The sequence below is a fragment of the Artemia franciscana genome, chromosome 8 (genome assembly GCF_032884065.1).
Source record: "Artemia franciscana chromosome 8, ASM3288406v1, whole genome shotgun sequence".
Taxonomy (NCBI): domain Eukaryota; kingdom Metazoa; phylum Arthropoda; class Branchiopoda; order Anostraca; family Artemiidae; genus Artemia; species Artemia franciscana.
Window position 1 is genome coordinate 22,510,655 of NC_088870.1, and position 12,746 is coordinate 22,523,400.

General features: G+C 33.6%; 1 protein-coding gene across 2 annotated transcripts in view; it reads right to left on the reverse strand.

Moving 5' to 3' along the window:
• LOC136030151 (eukaryotic translation initiation factor 4 gamma 3-like) overlaps positions 1-8,246 on the reverse strand; it is a 119,685-nt gene extending 111,439 nt beyond the window's left edge. For both annotated transcript variants that reach the window (XM_065708855.1, XM_065708854.1), the window contains exon 1: positions 8,142-8,246. The gene's annotated coding sequence lies outside the window, so the exon portion shown is untranslated. The remainder of the gene's footprint in view (positions 1-8,141) is intronic.
• Positions 8,247-12,746: the final 4,500 nt, after the last annotated feature.

Here is a 12,746-nt window from a genome sequence, read left to right on the forward strand (position 1 = left end):
ACCATATCAGGGGTCTCCTTCCTCCTGTGCACTAATTTATATCCTCCGTGCATGGGTGCCTCGGTTTAATATATGAACCCCCAACGGCTGGATTCCTCCATGTTCACACCTCTTTATTTTAAATCTTGAGGTACTCTGAGGTATTACTGAATATTACTGAGGTATTATATCTAAAAAGACTTTTCCCTATCCATCACCTAGGAACACGCCTGGTGCCTAAGGGATGCCTAATCAGGAGGGCTAACCATGTAGCCCAAGAGACACATAAGCTTACCTACTAGCAATTCCCAGTCTTGACGACATCCTGCTTTATATTTAACCTCGTAAGGATGGAAACAATGCAGAACTTTTGGCAAACTATGGAAAACAGTTAAGTTAATGGGAGAATAGGGAATAAGACGAGGAAAAAAAACTTACCTAAACTTACAATGATGCTGATGATTTAAGAATCCTGGATGAAAGAGTGAGTAAATTGAATGATTAGAGGTTTTAAGAATTTCAGGTTGTTACTATAGGTCTGAAAATTAATATGAGAACACTAAGTTGCTAAGGTTAGAATACGAAAAGACGGTAGGAACAGTGAGGACATTTAAAGTAGAAAAGCCAAGGCTCAGGGTGTTTTTTTTTCACAGTTGGAAAAAGCTGGGAGAAAAGGAAAATTAGTCTGTGAACCAAGACTACAATATTGAAAGCTACAGAATTGACAGTGATTAAATATGGTTGTGAAGCCTGGATGATCCAAAAAACAAAACAATATTTGCTAGATGTTTCCTAGGGAAGTTGCCTAAGGATTTTTCTGGGTAGCCCGATGACTGACCATATATCAAACAGAAGGGTATGCGAAAAGTTTTGTTCATTTTCACTTTCTAGGGTTATAGTGAACGAAAGGTTGGGATTGTTTGGGAACTTTTGCGGATGAAGGATGACAGATAACCCAAGATTGATATTTTCCGCCAACCGTCTACGGCTAAACAGAAGGCATTTCGTACGCGGTCAGGGGAGGAGGATGCTGGAAACAAAGATTTAAAGGAAATGGGAACTTCATGGGACTTTGGAGGCTGTAAAAGGTAGGATTTGAATATATTAGGATGAAGAAAGAGTTTTCGTAGCTGGGTTGGTCTCAAGTAGCTTGGTGCTGCTGTGAGTTCAATACATGGGAGAGAACACAGGTAACAAAGTCCCGGAGCTTCAAATCTAAAGTATGAACTAGATGCTAGTCCTTCTCAAAATAGGAAAAAATATCCCAGCTCCGACTTGACCGAAGAGACTATCTTTTTATACTGAGCTCTACTTACTAAGGATGATCTTCCCTTGGGTCAAAATTAAGAAAATAGGTTCGCACGGAATTCAGTCTTTCTGCCGCTTATACGAGGGTTAGCCATATGTTGGAACGTGATTCACGAGCTTGTGCTGGGGTATTGACTCATCTATTTACCTGACTCAAAATATCTGCATCTTAAGGGCCATTCGTGGAAAAAGTAATACTCTTGAATGACTCTGCCTGCAATATGATCACCGAGAACCTGCAGGCCTTTGTCATATACGTTATTCACGACCAGCAGGTTGCTTGTGCCCATGTCCAAGAGACCCTTTCCTGCATCTTGGTTTTTCACTTAATCAATCAACTTGAATTTCTTCTGTTAACGTGCTCATCTGTTGCAGCTGAAGACCAGCCTTATTCACCGCCTTAAGTAAACCCTCTTTCAACTTCTCAGTAGCTGCTTCTCCACTTAAAGAGGTTTCCAGATATCTGCTAACAACCTTGTCTTGCTGACGAGAGAAGGACCTTATGTATATGTGAAGCTGTTTACGGATGGAAATATTTGTTGTTTCATCGTATTCTAATACGTAATAATCAAAGTCCTTGATGGGTTTCAGTGATTCATTCTGGAAATACGCGCACAGCCCCTCATTAACTAGATATTTGAAATCAGAAGAGCTCAATGTAAATTTTCTGAAACATCGTAAGGAAACATCACTTTGAACAAACCACTGGTGCTATCGCAAAGGTGGCAAGGAAAATCTGATACACGAAACTTCATGCACCGAAGTATTTGAGCCTTATAGACAGCTTCTTTAAAAATATTGCGCTTATTAGCACTGAACAGGAAATCTGGGAAGTTCCAGCTGGGAAAGCTGTCAGTCACAACTGACCAGAGTATAGTGCTATTAATGGAAATGACCTATAATCATCACCTTTAGCATTTTGTTTGAGAGTGATAAACCCATAAGTACAAGAGAGGGATTTTGGAACAACTCTATAGAGTAAATTAACTTTTTTGTTTGTGGATTAGATGTGCATCAACCACCAGAAAAATGACCCATATCATCTTTTTTCTTCAACTACTTATTTTCAAGCTTGTACTTCCCCAGTACTCAGCAAAATAATTGCTCTCAATCCAAAAAGCAAGCTAAGTAAGCAAAAAAAAATCCCTCAACCAAGCGGCTTTCTACAAGAAAAAACTCTCAGACATCCTTCAGAAAAAAAACAACAACTGTCAAATCAATCGAAGTTTCAACAAATACTGAACATGCTGAATACCCGCACGATTTTCCATGTACTATGCTATATTTGACTCTCCCATAATTTGATTACTACTAACTTCAGCCTATTTATTTGGTTAAACAGTTGAATGGTAAAACTTATTTGGAATTATTTGGACATCAGTGCAAAATCAGTTGATATATATATATATATATATATATATATATATATATATATATATATATATATATATATATATATATATATATATATATATATATATATATATATATATATATATATATAAAAGATGGTAAAGTGGATCGGACCTTGTGCTAAATGCATAGGTATTCAGGCTCAAATCTTACTGTTGCAAGGAATATAAAAAATTAAACTACCACCTGGCAGCAACGTTGCGGCTATTCCGGACGATGCAATTGCTAACGGTATATAATTTTTGATCAAATTGATTGATATATATATATATATATATATATATATATATATATATATATATATATATATATATATATATATATATATATATATATGTAATAATTTATTTTTGACCCTCTACAGAAATATCAAAGCGGAGTATCAATACAAGAAACAAAACAGAAAGTATAAGAAACAAAAAGAAACGAGTAAGGCCTCCGTGGGCGGGCAGATATTTATAAGTAGACTGGGATAGTAAATATATATATATATATATATATATATATATATATATATATATATATATATATATATATATATATATATTTATATTTATATATATATATATATATATATATATATATATATATATATATATATATATATATATATATATATATATATATATATATATATATATATATATATATATATATATATATATATATATATATATATATATATATATATATATATATATAACCTGCAAAGAACCTTAAACTTGGCCTACTCGAAGACATAGTTTAAAATAGTTGATTACAGGAGTGTTACCTTTTTTACTAGTGGCGTAACTAGCATATTTTTAAGGGGGAGTGGAGATCTATAATGCGTGGAAAAGCCTATAATATGCCAACAAAATGCACAGTCACTATGCAGTGGCTCCCGCACGTTTTTCATTTAATACCGATCATTTGGCAGACATAGCACTTTCAGCCGCGAAACTCCGAAAATTTTTGAAACATATGACTAAAAAGTGTTTTATTTCTTTTATTTGCCTTTCAAACCCATTTTAGAGAAGCAAACACCCTTAAAAAACTAACAAATTAATATTGTGTTGCAAAGCGTCTAATTTATCTAAGAATCAGAGCTATGAAATGTCATTTTGTTTTTATTTATTTGCATTCATAATAACTAAGTAAAAGCCTGAGAGAGTATTCTTTGGCGTGACACGCTGGATTATTGCAGGACCTATCACAAGAATAAAGTAATAATACGGTTCGAATGCTCTCATTTCAATTTGCCTCTAAAACATAATCGAAAAGAATTAAATAATCTTAAAAAGAAAAAGTATCCCTGGAAACGGCAAAAATAATTTTGATTTAGAAAATCTTTATCACTTGCATTTGTTTTCTTTTCTCCCTCTCTTAGAAATTTTTTTTGAGGAATTAAATAGCTATAAAAATTAATCTTGCGCTGGAAAGAGCTTAAGTTTTTTTATATGAGGGTTAGCAAATGTCATTTTTTTTTGTATAATTGCAGACAGAAGAGCTGAGGGAATGCCTGAGGTGGTATTTTCTGGAGCGAAGCGACAATAAATTTTGGAATCTACCATTGGAATGTCCAGCACCAAATTCTGAATTTTTGTACTTGGAGATATCTTATCCCATTTATTCCTAACAATTAGAACACACTCAAATAAACTGAGTCTTCACTTGTAGCTCCCTACCCAAATGTTGAAAAACTGCATTTAATCAAACCCAGCCTACTTATTTCTCCATCAAACCCCTAGTAATTTATCTGACACTGACCTAAATGTCACATTAATTGTGGCATTAGGGCATCCATGCCATGAAAGGAGATGCTATATTAAAATTATTAATTGGAAAGTGCCAAAACAGGATTTAGTTTCTAGTAAGTCACTTGTTCCTGTATCTTTTAAGTTAAAGTGGAGAAACTAATGATATATTTCGAATATATGACGAAAATTAAATAGCTAAGAAATAAACATACCATTTGATTCAGAATTCAATCTTCTATTGGAATATTAAAGCAATCAGTTCTTAAAGAAATCTGGAATTACAAGATTCCAGAATTTGAAAAAACTAGTTCTGGTTTATTTTTCCACTAGCTTGGGATTTAGGGTCTAGGTCACTCCAATAAAAACATAGAGACTGGCCCTTTTTTGCTTTGTCTCCCCAAAAACATTGATTTATATAATCTAGAGGAAGTATATAATCCCGCTAGTGATAAATTTTATAAATTTCTGAAAGAAATTTCTACAAAAAATGACTAAATTTGGATGCAGCATTGAATTTTGAACTGAATGGTATGCTTATTTTATCTATTTTATAGCGGTTCAATATCCCAAGTTAGACAAATAAATACACAGACAAAAAAGTTCAGAATAGAGGCGATCAGTCAAATTTTTCATAACACACCAAACCCCATCAGGTTTTATACCAAGATATATAGCCTTCACTATCTCGAGATATAAATTTGGCAACTCGTCCTAACTGTGTTTCATGGCCTACCCTTCATAAAGAGGCAGGCTGATACAGTCAGGAACACAGCATTTTTCCCATATGTCAAATCTTAATCTCAATTGACCTATTTATTTATGATCAATTTTGAATTACCACCCTATTAAACCAGTGTTTTTTTTTTACATCTAGTCTTGTCACTCTTGTCCAGCTCATGTCACTTCTTTAGGAATTTTTTTCATTCTTGTCACAGGACAAGGAACAGGACAAGAAAACTGACAGAAAAACTAGACTGACTATCAAGTCACGAAGTAGACAGTCTTTGTTATACAAGAGTGATACTCATGTCAGCGGACAAGAATAACACTCAGTTATTGTGACAAGACTGACGAAAAAGACACTAATTAAATGAATATAACATGACAAAATTGAATAAAAGACTGAACAAGGGCCAAGGCCTCATATGGCACTTGTGACGAGGTTGGAAGATCCAGCAGCCTTCAGTCCCCAAGATTCTCAAATTGGGCAGAACGACTGTTATCAATTCAATTTATACAGATCCCTGACAGACCTTTCAATTTTACTGCACGTCCACAAGTACCAAACTTGCCAAAACACTGGACCCCTCCCCCACTCCACCAACTCTTCCCGAAGAGACTATATCCGGTCTGGTTACGGATCTAGAGCTTGTGTTTATTCTCAAACTCGCTAAAGCACTATAAATCCTCGAACTCCCTCAAAGAGATCGGATCTGATCCGGTTTTGTCATTAACGTATTAAGAACCTGCTTATTCTTTCCATCTATGTTCATCCTGATCCTGCCACTCTAAGTGTTTTTCATGATTTTTGGTTCCCAAGATTTAAATTTTCCCTCCTCCAGTTCCATCCTCCAGTCCAGAACATTTTTCATTTGAACAGCCGCCATAATAAAGGAGACTCTGGCATCTTTTTGAGAATAGATAACAAAATCATAGTCTCACTTGATTAGTGACAAATTATTTTGAATGACCGCCATATTTAAGGAGACTCTGGGATCTTTTTGAGGATAGATAAAAACAAATCATAGTCTGACTTGATTAGTGATAAACGATTTTGAACTGCTGCCAAATTGAAGGAGACTCTTTTATAAGATCTATCTATAGCAAGATAACAAAAGCTTAGTATCATTTAATTAGTGACAAATTATTTTGAACAACCACCTCATTAAAAGGGACTCTGGCATCTCATATAGGATAGATAAAAAGAATCATAGTCACTTGATTAGTGATAAATCATTTTGAATAACCACCTTATTAAAAGAAACTCTGGCATCTTTTTGATGATAGATGGCAAAATCATAGTCTCACTTGATTAGTGACAAATCATCTTGAGCAACCGCCATATTAAAGGAGGCTCTGGCATCTATTTGAAGATAGATAAGAAAATCATAGTCTCACTTGATTAGTGACAAATCATTTTGAATAACCACCTTATTAAAAGAAACTCTGGCATCTTTTTGATGAGAGATGGCAAAATCATAGTCTCACTTTATTAGTGACAGATGATCTTGAACAACTGCCATATTAAAGGAGACTCTGGGATCATTTTGAGGGTAGATAACAAAATCATGGTTTCACTTGGTCAGTGAAAAGTCATTTTGAGCAGATGCCATATTAAAGGAAACTCTGGCACCTTTTTGAGGATAGATAAAAAAAATTATGGCCTCACTTGGTTAGTGATAAGTCATTTTGAACAGCCGTCATATTAAAGGAGACTTTGGCATCCTTTATAGGATAGAAAACAAAATTATAGTCTCACTTGATTATTGACGAATGATTTTGAACAACCACCTTTTTAAAAGGAACTTTGGCATCGTTTTGGAGATAGATAACAAAATCATAGTCTCGCTTGATTAATGACAAATCATTTTGAAGTACAGCCCTATTAAAGGAGCCTCTGGTGTCTTTTTAAGTATAGACACAATATCAAAGTCTCACTTGATTGATGACAAATTATTTTGAACAACCTCCATATTATTGAAGACTCTGGCACCTTTTTCAGGATAGACAACAAAATATAGTCTCACTTGATTAGTGACAAATGATTTTAACAGCCATCAAATTAAATAAGGCTCTGGCATCTTTTTGGGGATAACAAAAACAGATAACAAAATCACAGTCTCACTTGATTAGTGATAAATCATTTTGAATAACCGCCTTATAAAAGAAACTCTGGCATCTTTTTGATGATAGATGGCAAAATCATAGTCTCAATTCATTAGTGACAAATCATCTTGAACAACCGCCATATTAAAGGATACTCTGGCATCATTTTGAGGATGGATAACAAAATCATAGTCTCACCGAATTAGTGACAAATTATTTTGAACAACCGCTATATTAAAGAAGCCTATGCCATCTTTTTGAGGATATATAACAAAATCATAGTCTCATTTGATTGGTGACAAATCATTTTGAAAAACCTCCATATTAAAGGAGACTCTGGCACCTTTTTGAGGATTTTTCATCGCATTTAATTTAATGTTCCAAAATAAAAAAAAACATATTAACATAAAATAAACATAAGAACTTTCATTTCAAAGTGAAAATACGAATATGACCCATCCCCTTCTTCTCTTTCTCTTCTAATCCTTAAGACAGAAAATTTAGCCCCTGGACGCCACTACCATGTTTTGTTCCAAGAGGAAAAATCTTACTGGACTGTTTCTGTTATAAGAAAACCGATTTGGAGCAAACCATGTCACATTCTTTCTAAAGCCCTGTCTTCATTATGGCTTTTTCAGGCGAAGTCAGCAGAATGAAAAAAAAATTTCGTTCATCGAAAAATTCTTTTTTTGAAAAAAACACAAAAACACTTCAAATGCACCTGATTTGCCTCTTTGAACCCTAAAAAGTACCAAAGGAGATTGGAACTGCCTGAAAAAGTAAAAAAGCACAAACGACTTTGCCTGAAAAAAAATTATAATGAAGACAAAACCTAAACTAATTATCTTAACAATCCTTTGGAATCTGGTATCTTACCCATTGACAACACCAATTAGAAAGTTTTGATCCTGAATATTCAAATCAATCAGCTCAAATGCAACTGACAGCAACAAACTGTGGAAAAGATATCAGCGAAAAACAAATGCTCTCTTTATCGTTAACGTATAAAGTGTTGTCATCCTGAAACTATTTGCTGATAAGGTTTGGTGACGATATTAATAAAAGAATATGAGAAAATCCTTAAGGTTCTGTTTCTGGCATGACACACTAACTTGCAAGACACATTTATATTTTATATTTTTATATTTTATATTTTAATAGGGTAAGATTTTGATTAAAAGATTGTGTGAGATTTTGATCAACTAATAGTGTAACGTCTGGCGATTTTGTTAGCGATTAAATAAAAAAAAGTTTTTTTTAAGCTGAAAGTAAGGGGCTAAATTAAAACTTGATATAGACAAAAATTACACCGTATAAGAAAGGGGCTGTTCCCTGCTCAACGCCCCACTCTTTACGCTAAAGTTTGACTCTTTCTCTTAGTTCTACTTTTTAAAACAGTTAAAAACTTTAGCGTAACGACCGAGGCATTAAGGAGCGTACAGCCCCTTTCACTTACACATTAATTTCTCTTCTTTTAAATTTTAATATAGCTCCTTACTTTCAGTTAAAAAAAACTTGTTCTTCTAATTTAATTTCTGAGCGTTTTTGAGTTAATGCATGTTTTTATGTTGGCTCTCCGCACATGAATACTTAAAACGAAATTTGAATACTACTGTCTTTGATAAATGGCTTTCTCTTAGTTTTAATCGGAGGATTTTGATAAAAAAAGGGGTGGGGGAGGGGGTCTAGTTGCCCTTCAATCTTTTGGCTACTTAAAAAGGCAACTAGAGCTTTTAATTTCTTACGAATGTTTTTATTAGTAAAAAACACTACGTAACTTACGAATTAACTTACGTAACGAACTTCTATATTTGTATATTTATACCACGTATATTCGGGAGTTTGTCCCCTCGTTAATACCTTGCTCTTTACACTAAAGCTTAAATTTTGTTCCAATTCCTTAAGAATAACCCCTGAATGAAAAGGCCGTAGAATAAATAGTTGAAATTCCTAAGAATACTTTAGCGTAAAGAGCAGATATTTAGGAAGAGACGAATTCTCATACACGTAGTAATTTCTGTTAGTTTTATGTTTTAGTGCTGCCCCTTACTTTCAGTTGAAAAAAATGTCATATTTATTTTTTCATTGTTTTATTTTTATTTTAATAATACTAGAAAATACTGCTCCGCCTTCAAGGAAATTTTCTTCTCCCATGACATATTCCTTCATGGGAAGATCCTTACGCGTAACCCCCTCCCCTCGATCCCCTCCTCGACCAATAAAAAATCCCCTGAAAATATCTGTACACTTCCTAATAACCATTTTTATATGTAAACACTGGTTAAAGTTTGAAACTTGCAGCCTATCCCCTGAGGGAGTAAGCCGTCCCCAAAGACATAGTTTTTAGGTTTTTCGATAACACTGAACAAAATGTTTAGGGAAAAAATGGCTAGGGAAGGAGACTTTGGGAAAAAGTGAGCGTCGGAGGGGGCCTAGTTTTTTTGTCACTTAGAAAGGGCATTAGAATTTTCAATTTTCTTTAGAATGGGCCCTCTTTTGACATTCTATGACCACTAGGTCAGTACGACAACCCCCGGAGAAAAAAAATAATAAGCACACATCCGTGATCTGTCTTCTGGTAAAACATACGAAATTCCACATTTTTGGAGCTTGAAACTCTGATACGCTAAATGTGATGGTATGATTTTGTTAAGATGCTATGACTTTTAGGGAATGTTTCCCCCTTTTTTTCTAAAATAAGTAAAATTTTCTCAAGCTCGTAACTTTTGATAGGTAAGACTAAATTTGATGAAACTTATATATTTAAAATCATCATAAATATCCAATTCTTTTAATGTGTCTATTAGTATCAAGATCTCATATTAAGGGTATCGTTTACTATTGAGCCGGGTCGCTTCTTACTAAGATTAAATAATTTTTTTTTTAACTGAAAGTAAGGAGCGACATTAAAACTTGAAACGAACAGAAATCTCTCCGTATTTAAAGGAGCTGTTCCCTCCTCGTTGAGGAAGGAACAGCCCCTTTCATATATGGAGTGATTTCTGTTCGTTCTAAGTTTTAATTTCGCTCCTAAAACAAAGTTTTCATGACCATTGACTCATCAAAAGAATCAAATTCTTATGCTGATTCGAAATATATAAAGTTTATTATCATTAATTCATTAAAAGTTGCTAGCCTTAGAAAATATGCCCAATTTTTGAAATAGGGGAGCACCCGTCATTTAAGGGTTCAAGCGATCTCAATTAGAATCAGACCATCAGGTCCAGCCAATTAGAAACTCCTAATGTTAGAAAATGTGGAAAACGATGCTGTTGCACAGTGTTGCTAGATTGTCAACGCACAAAAACACCCTAGGGTTTTCAAAACATGCCCGAACATTATCCAAAAAATCTTACCAAAATAATCCACTTTTGCACTTCAATTTATAGTGAGGATGTCCGAAAGCTTGTTTTACGGAGAATGTTACATCTAGATACAACATTAAGTCTGAATTTTCAGTCTGAAAGCTATTCTTATTGTTTTTTCTTTAAACTTCAGGAAGAGTCGTAATTTTATTGATCTCCCCTCAACATTCGCAGGGAAAAAGGATAAACCTCCAAGGCAGACTGGATTAATTGACATTTTTTGCTGCTTTAAAGTTTGAAATATAAAAAAAAAATTACCTTGAGCTGTATGGCAGCTTAATAGTTTGAACTCAGGTTTTTTTTTCTGAGGCTCAGCTTTTGCATTGAAAAACTTATGGTGCGAAAGTAAAACTGTTTAGTTTGAAAAAATTCGTTAATGGAATTTTCAAACTCAAGACTTTTGAAATCAAAGAACATGCGTTCAGACTTAGGATCAAAGTTAGATGATTTAATTGTGACTGCTGCTATTTTAGATGAAAGCTAAATAAAAAAGACAAAGGGGCCATTCTTTCTCGAGAAAGAGAGAAGTTTATTATTAAATACAAGACAATACAAAATACAATTCAAAATTGAATCAAAATACACTTCTTCCCCCTCGAAAGACTCCGTGGCCAGGGATACAAGGGAGATAATTCCTTACAGTTTTAGTTTTCCCTCCGAATTTACACCTTTCAACAGAGTTGCCGCCTCTCCATACCCTTCCGAGAGCTATAGCCCTATACAAATAAAGCCACTTCTTCATGCCCCACTGCCCCAATAAGCGAGGATTTTTTTTAATTTGTCACAAAATATTATATTTTCTTTATGTTTATCTCTTTAGAAACAAATTTTGAAGCAATATTATAATCTAAAAATTACCTTAAGCTACGTGACAGCTAAATATTTTTGACTTTTATGGTTATTTAAGACGTTAAGACTTTTCACTGAAAACCTTCTTTTTTTCTTGTCGCTAGTTTTAATGGACAAGGTTCTCAGCCAATTCTTTTTGCATTGACATCGTAATACAAAAAAAAAATCACGAGTAATAAAAAACGCAATGAGACCTCTTTAATAAGCAAAATAATTTTAGCGAGCAAAACAAAATCATGACCAAAATATTACAAGTAGAAATACACAGGCTTAATTACTTCTTTGGATAGAGTGGTAAAATGCAAAAAAGTAAATAATTGAAGCTTGAAATTCTGTAACACAAAAGAAAAAAAACTTCAAGAGAATCAACGAAATGATTGAAAATCTCTCAATGCTTTTGGTACATTTTCTTAATACCTCAAGCAAGAAAAATTAAAAATAATTTCCGAGAAATGAGATATAATGTACAGCTTTTGACAAAATAAAAGTGCTACAACAACTGAAATACCAATATATTGAACGAACACGAGAAACTTTTGATTTGAAAAAGCTAACTGCAAGCTAGATATTCAGCGTCATCACCTTAGAAAAATATGCATTTCAAAAGCTAATTATTTTGTAATCCAGCACTTTGGTTGTTAAATTGCAGCTTATCAATTCTATTTCTTTTACCAATCAGGCTCCACTCCGAAGATTCCTAGTTTTGGCTCCACTGAAGGAGCTCATTTTTATATGAATTTCACAGAATCTGAAGAATTCCGACATTTGTTTTTCTTTCCTATTCGTACCGTGAGGTGCAAATGGAAAAAACTTCTTATTGAAAAATAATTTTGTATCTTATTTTGAACATTTTTTGCTAGAATAATCAGGAAAACGTAGAATATTAAGCTTCTTCGTTGGATTTTCAACATTTTTTTGGAATGTCAGCAAAGTGTAAAATATACAATTCTTTCACTAGAATTTCAAAACTAATTGGTTGGACTTTCAATTGGAAAGTCAACAGAACATGGAATGTTAAACTCTTTTGCTGGAATTTAAACATTTGTTGTTGGAAAAATAAAAAGACGTTGAAGATCACACTTGTTTTTTCGATTTAAACCTTTGTTGAAAATTCAGCCAGAAATTTTATTTTTTTTAAGCGGTTGAAATTTCGACGCATTTTCTTGTTGGAAATCCTTTTTTTCTAAGTTTAGATCTACACATCGAGAACTTAGAAAAGAACACCAGAATAAGAACAGCATCAGAAGGAAATAAAACGAATAAAGAG